The sequence below is a fragment of the Adiantum capillus-veneris genome, chromosome 5 (genome assembly GCF_014529385.1).
Source record: "Adiantum capillus-veneris isolate H3 chromosome 5, ASM1452938v2, whole genome shotgun sequence".
Taxonomy (NCBI): domain Eukaryota; kingdom Viridiplantae; phylum Streptophyta; class Polypodiopsida; order Polypodiales; family Pteridaceae; genus Adiantum; species Adiantum capillus-veneris.
In genome coordinates, this window is record NC_140935.1 from 86,773,420 (window position 1) to 86,781,882 (window position 8,463).

Consider the following 8,463-nt stretch of genomic DNA (forward strand, 5'->3'; position numbering starts at 1 on the left):
TGCCCTCGTGATGGAAAAAGGTCATCGATGCCTCAGTGGTGGTAAATGGTGATCAATATCTGCTGATGGCACAACAGTCTGAATGCATGCACATGTTGTGGATGCGGTAGTAGAGCCTTGGAACCGGTGGCCAGATCCCAAAGTGTAGAAGTTGGCATCGTGAAACAAGTCAAGACAAATGCAGAGCACTCTGCATGCTCTCCCAGAGTGGCCGATACCCCCATCAAAAGTTTGTGCCTACCCAAACCCACATCAAGCATGTAATGGTAGAGTGGTATTGAGAGTTGAACTCTATGTGTGATGGCAAAGCAGCTAAGGTAAGCATGTATTCATGTGAAGTGCTCTGCTCAAGAGTAAGCAATGAAACACTCAATGGTGGAGTCCCTCAAAGCCGCTCTTGTGTCTCTAAGTGCCTTCTCCAGCTCTCTAACTCTCTATTGCACTGTGGCCAGCTTTTGCATGAGCTCCTCTACACGGATGCAGAGCTCCAAAGAGGGGTTAGCCTACAAAAAATACAACAACACAAAATCAGAGAATTAACTTTCCAAAAAATATTTTGAAATTATTGAAACCATAGGTGGATGAATGTACCTGAGCAGCTGTAAAGGTAGTACTAGGTGCTAACGGGGTCAAAGGTCTCGTTGATGGAGGTGGCTCTTCGGATGGTGTAGAGAAAGCAGCCTGATTGCAAAAAAACAAAAAGTTAACAATGCCAATCATAATGAATTTCCTTCATAACCGTGGAAAAAGTAGCAGTATAGTACGGTCATGTCTGTGTGGGCTAGCATGCTGGCTGACTAGTATTTTAAAAAAAATCCATTACCTATGGCTCTACCAATTAAACATTTGTAAGTAAAGACTGCAAAAGTGTACTTGATAAGGGCCTCCTGACTATGCAAACCATTCGACGAGGTGCTTGAGTGTGTCGCCCATGGAGAAAACCTCTCATCCAAGGTAGCATTGGCTCTATCGGACGTAGCAATCTGGATGACATGTGAACTCGATCATCCCTGAGAGCCTCTGTTGCTGACCCAGTCTACCAAAACCGTGACCCTCTCATGGACGTTTGTTGAAGTATTCCATGTTGATCCCAAAGACAAACTCTACATAGAGCTAGAAAGCAAAGTATGTAGGCACCTCCAACTGGTGAGGCAAGGCACCGTAGTACATCATGTAACATAGAAGGGCATGCTCTCTCATGCCAGGGTGTAGACAGTCCTCTATGCAAAAGGGTGTTTGTGCCACTAAGTCTCTTGGATGTGGACAAATCTGCTGCAAAGTGAGGGAACATATCAAAGGAAGAGCCTCCACCTTACACCACAACAAGCCCGCACTCCCAACACAGTGCATGAGTGGCCACTCCTACAAGGCAGGGGGGTTGTGCATCGTACGGAACACGACCATGGTAGACTCCAAGGACTCTTCCATTGACCTAGACTCTTAGCAAGCAAAAAGACTGCAAAGTTGCTCTACCCCATGAAACAACTCTACCGCCAAAGTGTGTATGTCTGCTAGAGAGGGTGTAGGAATAGGAGGTGTTGGTGCCTACTATGGTGGTTGTGGCTAATGTGGTGAAGCCGGTTGCTAAGGGGGTGCTGGCTGTTGGGGGGGTCACCACCTCCATGCTCTGACCGTTGTGACATGGTGCCTACATTGGAAAATAAAACACGATCAGTATCATGAAATGCTCATAGGATGCATATACATTGGTGAAGTATATATTGGAGCAACTAAAGTACTTGCCCAAGGATGGAGACACCAATTACCCCTAGTCGATGTCTAAGTACAAGGAACACTTCAACTTGGCCCTGGTCCCAATTATTAGGCATTTTGTTGTTAGAATTGGGTGGTCTAAAGCTGATAGGCCACGGATTATTTCCCACACCAAGGTTATAGCCATATGAGGATTGATAGCTTATGGCCACTGTGGATGCATCACATAACATCATTTTTGTACAAGATATCGTGGGACTAAGAGTGAACTGGGTAGACAAGCCATACAATGCAGGTGTGGGCTTGCCTTCTCTAGGCACAAGACCTTTGATAATAGTGGATGTTAACAGTCAGCAACATGGCAAGGAGAAAGTTCCAACCACTTCTTACAATGAGGGTGAGTACAAGGCACCGATTCTAACTTACAAAACCTACAACTATCCTGGAGGCAACCTAAGTACCAAAACAAATATGGACACAAATACCATTGTTGTCGACCTAAGGGAACTTCCGAGAAGAATTTCAGATATCAGTAGATTAAAAATTTCCCACATGACAAGCCATGATTGAATTGGCCGTGTATAGTGACATTTTCCTAAGTGTGGAATCACCCATCTTTCCACAAATTGCCAAATAGATGAGAAGATTCTTCCAATCCTCAAGAAAAGATATTGGGAACTATAGAGATAATACAATATTTATCTTTGATTAATGCTATCTTAAGGAAACAAGCTATCTGAGTGGAGACCAAAAAGCTTTAGACAAGATTCCCATTGAAGGGCCAAAGAAGAGTAAAGAGAGATAAAATGGCCAAGGTGATATTGCTAATTTTGCTTCTAGTTTATTGCTTAGCACACAAATTGAGATCATAACCCTTATCAAAGGTGCCAAGAGTGTGTCGTCAAACATTCTCTAGAAGGTTTAAGAGATACAAGTAGTTCAAACTCTCTCAAAGTTTTGAAGCCAAGTGTAAATCCCTAGAACTACTCACTTTGGTGGTTTTCATATTGAAGCGGTCCGGGGCAGGCAACAAGAAGAGCGGCCTCTAAACACCCTTCGAGGCTCCCATGCTGCTCAATTGGGGCTGGGGCAAGCACAATCAGAGACAACAACAACCCACAGTCAAAAAACAAACAAGAAAAGGGGCACCACCTAGTTGTAGATGCGAACTAGGACGCACGTGATATCTGCTTATACTCAAACGCACGAAGAGAGGGGAATGCAAGATAGCCACACACACCAAACACAAACATTCACCACGCCAAAGAGAGGTAAGAGCACAAATCAACTTGAGCAACTCAGTCTTAGCCTTAAAGGCTAGATGCACACAAAGCTTGATGAGAAATAGAGAGACAACACAAAACTTGACCTTGTTGCCAATACACAAATTGTCTTAGGGTCACGGGAGCCCTCTCACCGAGCACCCTCTTACAATTGATTTTTTAGGCAAACAATTCAACAAACCCTCAAACCATCAAGCATGAAATAGCACAACAAACTTCAAGGACAATATACCTTCAACCACTTGATGAGCCAACTTATCAAGTCAATTTGGAGAGAAGAGTCGTAGTTGCAGCATACAATTGCTCCCAAAACAATGAATCTTAGTTATGGACAAGAGTAGGCTACAAGTGTGATGCAGATTATGGTATCACTCCACTCCTCTAGATGGCATAACTAACTTCAAGCTTCTCCATGCACCTATGTGTAGCGATGGAATAGAGCACTCACAATGCACACACTCTACACAACTAGGCTTGAAGAGTGGTGTGTTATGTGTTGAGAATGGTGTGGTGTAGTGTGATCATGTGATGATTTACAAGGGAGAGAAGGGCTCTATTTATAGGTTTTAGAAGCCCCGATTATGATTAGACCTAATCAAGTTTATTTGAAGGAATAAAAGATTATGCATTTTTTTTTTTTTTTAAATGAGGCTTTGAGTCACATGGCTGTGGGCTCAAGGGAAGAGAATTATTGAGGTTGAAAAGAGAGAGGATTGAGTGAATAATTTGGGAGTGCCTACTCTAGTAGAGGGTGCATTTTACAATAAGGTTAGTGGTTAGTAGTTAGTAATTATCACTAAAAAATATTTACAAAATCATTCACCAAATGGTGAGATATATGATGAGAAAAGTTAGAGAAGGGATAAGCTTGTAAAGCAAGGTTGAAGCTTTGGAGAAGTTGACATTCACCTCTTTACAGCACCGGTAGAAGAAGCGATTAGCATGGCGAAGTAGCACGTGTCGATGAAGCTATGTTATCCTCAAACCTTGGAAAATTCATGATAAAAGCCTTCATTTTCAGAGGTTAACCTTGGATTTTTGCTGATTTTTTGAAGTTCTTTACAAAGCTGAAGAGAGTATGGTAATATGGACATATATGTAGAGAGAAAGGGGAGCACCTAGGGGTGTAGAAATGGAGGATGAAGGCTATGGAGGTGTGAGAGAAGTGGCAATGGTGAAGAGGGTGAATAAGGACATGGGATTTGTAGGTTTGGGAGTGGGAAGGAGAGGGAGGAGTGTGTAAGAGTGAGTAGGTATGTAGAAGGGTGAGAGAAATAGGAAGATTTTTTTGGTGTATGAGGTGGCAGTTTTGAAGTCGGCCATAAATTTCATGTAAAATCGCCCTTGACTTCAAAATTTTTGAAAAAATTATGGAAATACTTCAGCTCACCAGCTACGTTTTGTCTTTTGGAAGTATCTTCAAATTCGGATCATAAGAAGGTTCCAAAATTCGAGGATAAAGGTGTGTATTGTGAGACTGCAAAGGTGCTTATGTGGGACCCTTTTTGGTTGAATTCTCCTTATACATCCAAAGGTGAGCTCCCCATGAGCCATGCCATGACCTAAGGAATCCAAGTGGCCCTTGCCACATGCATGGATGATGAATTTTGATGAATAAAAAACAACTGCACATGATAGACCTAGTGCTTGGATTTTCCCTAGCCCTTGTCTTTATGAGCACATGGTGTATGGAGAAAATATGTGCAGGACCCACGAAGGAAAATCATGATAGGAGTATTTTATTTTGTTTTTGGGTGTAAGAGTAAAATATGCAAGTGAGAAAATATCTAGTGAAAGTGAGTGACAGTGTAGAAACAAATTTCGACTTCCACGAGGGTGCGGGATGAAATATATGGGTTTATTTTGTAAAAATAAATATGATGGGGTATGTACACACTAACATAGAAATATTTCATGCCATGAAAGGATGCAAAGAGATCTATAAAAATGCACACTTAGGTCAGATAACGCACACCTAGGAATATATATTTATATAAATTCAAAAAAATTGAGAAAAAAAACCCATTATACTTAGGTCCTTTATTTGATAAAAAATATTTACATATAAAGAGGACCGTAATATTATAAATTATTTTTTTGTCTCCTAGCGCAATGACTCGCTCAATGATTTGATATATAAAAAAATATAATAAAAACCTAAACGCACGCACACTATTTATAATGAAAAAGCGAGCCTAGTCATTGTGCTAGGGTGTTTTTGTGGGGTGAAGTGGCTTCTTAAAATTATTTTATGAGAGCCGAAAAACGGCTATCAATATTATTAGGGAGAATTTTCAAAAGATGGCTTCTACCTTTAGTGAGAGCTATATAACGGTGTTCACCAAAAACCTTTTTAGCAACCAACAAAAAAAAGTAGAGCATTGGAAATATTACTAGGGAGAACTCTCAAAAGATGGCTTCTACCTCTAGTGAGAGCTATACAACGGTGTTCACCAAAAACGTTTTTAGCAACCAATCAAAAAAAGGAGACTATTGGAAATTTCTCAATTTTTAGTGCAAGGTTTTTGGGCGGTTTTTACACTAAAATCCTCCAAATTTGGTCGGTTTCCATCAAGCTAACCCTCCAAACTAGCAAAAATTTTGAAGTTTTGTTCTTTAAAAATACACCAAAGGTTGGTTTTTTGTGAACATTGCTCTACAATGAGTAATATAATTGTTTTGCTATGTGCTCTCTCTCTCTCTCTCTCTCTCTCTCTCTCTCTCTCTCTCTCTCTCTCTCTCCCCCCATACGAATAATCTCTCCCCCCCCCCCCACACACACACACACATAGAGACGCACCGCCACAGTGTGTGTGTGTGTGTGTGTGTGTGTGTGTGTGTGTGTGTGTGTGTGTGTGTGTGTGTGTGTGTGTGTGTGTGTGTGTGTATGAAAGGAGAGCAAGCTAGATTTTGTGCATGGCACTATATGCGCATGTGTGAGAGAGATTCGGAGTCTGTGCACATGTGTGTGTGGGAGAGAGGCACATTTTGTGTGCATGTTAGCAATTGTGGTAAGTATTGGGTCACTGTCTGGTTACTATGTCGGTAACGCAGCAATTCTAGTATCCTTATGGTGAGTCAACTTCCCTTCCCCTTTCCAAAAAAAAACATATGGCCAGCAATCGATATATGATGCTCGTATGCAAGCCACTATTTCCCTTTAGATTTGGGCGGCACTCGATCGGTAACACGGCTAATTGAGTGCAGTTTGTTAGAAGCATTTGTTTTTGCATAAATTTGGCATTCAGGTCGTTAACCCGATCGTAGAAAGCCATATAATTTGTATGTGCATGTGCAGTCATTTTTTAAGCATTAAGTATATGAAATACTTGGTTGGTAATGCGGCCATGAAGAGTATTTCATATACAAATGTTTGAACTATTCAATATTGTTGTTTTTTAGTGTTTCATATTCAAAACAATGCTTTCTTTATCAATCATCATCGCTATTTTAAATGCTACATTTACATAAGTAATATTTACACTATGTTATTTCTCTATGTAAAAAAGCATATACACACAATTTGCATGTTAAATATTCATTTTTATCTTTTTAAAGAGCAAGATGTTCTTTGTAATTTATGATTGGTTTGTATACTTTCAATGTTTTGAAATGAGCTAAAATAAAATTGGCATTTTGTACATTACGATGCATGTATCTTCTAAGAGGCATTTCTTTTTAAGAGGATCGTGACAACGTGAAAAATATAAACTCGGGTCTTATGTTCTATCAGAATATTTTGAATTGTTTTGGGTTTTTAACATGTTCTGTTAGGTCTGACAACTTATTAAGAGTTACTTATTTTTATTGCATTTTACAAGAGTAAACATACCATTTTAAAGTCAAAATGATTATCAACATGAATAAATATAAAATTGCACAATTTTTTAAGTCTTTAAGTCAGTGTATGTTTTGTTTGAGCTAGTGTGAGATACAATGTGCAAAATATAAGTAATAAATCCACAATATACTAAAATGTTTCAGGTTTTTAACCTCTATTGTTCGATTTGGATGAAGTTCATAAAAGCTACTTATTTGCTCTACATTTTCAATATTGCATTATAAAGTGAATATTGTTTCCAATGTGTATCAATATAATTGTGCACATCTCTTAAAGTCTTCAAGTCATGGTTATGGTTTGTCTGAACTAGTGTGAGAGTGTTAGTGTAGTGTGCATCCATAAAATTGTATCTGATCTGTTTTTTTCTATTGTCCAGTACTTAAATGATGGTAGATTAAAAGAAAATTATTATGCGTGTCATTCAAAAAGAATGTATTTTGGCAATATCATCATGTGCAGATGGTCGCATATAGCAGATTAGTGAAAGTGACATTGAGGCGGTCTAGGCTGAGCAACATGAGAGGCGACCTCTAAAAACCCCTCAAGGCTCCCGTGCTGCTCAATTGGGATTGGGGAAACCACAAGCAAGAAACAATAAGAGAAAATCCACAGCCAAACAAGTGAAAGGATGCCACCTAGTTATAGAGTGAACTAGGGTGCAAAAGAAAAGAATCCCTCAGCAATACAAGCAAGAAGGAAGGGTACACTATCACTAATATCAATGCTACAAATACACACACCAAACATCAAGAGAGAGAGAGAGAGAGAGAGTTTTGTGCAAGAATTAAGATTCAATTTAGATGATTGAAGCGGGTGTATAAACATCTTGGAGGAGAGTCAAGAGACACAATTAAGTTTGATGATGTTGCAATCTACACATTATCTTAGGTTTATGGGAACCCTCTCACCATACAACCCTCTTATAATGTTTTCCCAAGCAGAAAAAAAAAACATGAAAGCTCTTGAGTCACATACAAGCAAATAGTACAAAAGAATCGCAAAATGAAAACGTGTCACCTTAAACCAAATAATATGAGGTTTCCAAGCGTGAATTGGAGAGACTCAAGAGAGATTTGAACTGTGGTTGCACCCAGCTTATTGATTCAATTGATGTGCAAGAGTAGGTACGATTTTGATTGGAAGTTATGAATCACTCACTCCCTCGCAATGCTACAACTAGCTCAAAGAAGCTTTCCTATACACCACAAGTAATGGTGTATAGAGAGCTCACTCTCTCTCTCCCTACAACTAAGATGGAGAATGATAAGCTCAAATTAGTGAGTAATAGTGTAGAGATCATGCCTTTACAAAGAGAAAAGGGCTCTATTTACAGGTGAGGGGAGCCCTTATTAGGATTATCTCCTAACAACATCTACATAGAAAACCATGTTTATGAAATTTTTTTATATACTCTTATGAGATTGGGGCTCTCTTGTCTCTTGAGTCACATGGATATGGGCTCAAGAGGAGATAATTATTGAGGTGAAATATAGAAGATTCTAGAAAGGTGAGTGATTTTTGTGTGAGGCTGCGTACTCCAAGGTAGAGTAGAGTGGGTGCAATTTACAAGAAAGGGTTAGTAGTTAATGTCAGTAATCACTAAATAAAATTAGTAATATAATTACA

The 8,463-nt window shown here is 39.4% G+C and overlaps 1 pseudogene; it reads right to left on the reverse strand.

Moving 5' to 3' along the window:
* Positions 1-347: 347 nt before the first annotated feature.
* Positions 348-720, reverse strand: LOC147457671 (uncharacterized; annotated as a pseudogene).
* Positions 721-8,463: the final 7,743 nt, after the last annotated feature.